Source organism: Juglans regia, unplaced genomic scaffold (assembly GCF_001411555.2).
Source record: "Juglans regia cultivar Chandler unplaced genomic scaffold, Walnut 2.0 Scaffold_4983, whole genome shotgun sequence".
NCBI classification, from domain to species: domain Eukaryota; kingdom Viridiplantae; phylum Streptophyta; class Magnoliopsida; order Fagales; family Juglandaceae; genus Juglans; species Juglans regia.
Genome location: NW_023359834.1, coordinates 1 through 206, shown reverse-complemented (window position 1 = coordinate 206; position 206 = coordinate 1). Strand labels below are relative to the sequence as shown.

Sequence of the window (206 nt, the reverse complement as noted above, 5' to 3'; positions counted from 1 at the left end):
CACTCCCGAGTGGTCCTTCTTGTCAATTTATCTCGCAAGGCGGAAAAAACAAAAACGAGGGGTGCAACACGAGGACTTCCCAGGAGGTCACCCATCCTAGTCCTTCTCTCGCCCAAGCACGCTTAACTGCGGAGTTCTGATGGGATCCGGTGCATTAGTGCTGGTATGATCGCACCCATCAAACTAATTACTTAAAATTCATATAA

At 48.1% G+C, this 206-nt stretch overlaps 1 non-coding gene across 1 annotated transcript; it reads right to left on the bottom strand.

The window, feature by feature from the left end:
- Positions 1 to 58: 58 nt before the first annotated feature.
- On the bottom strand, positions 59 to 177 carry LOC118345826. The gene has a single exon (XR_004799287.1). It is a non-coding gene; the product is annotated as a 5S ribosomal RNA (ribosomal RNA).
- Positions 178 to 206: the final 29 nt, after the last annotated feature.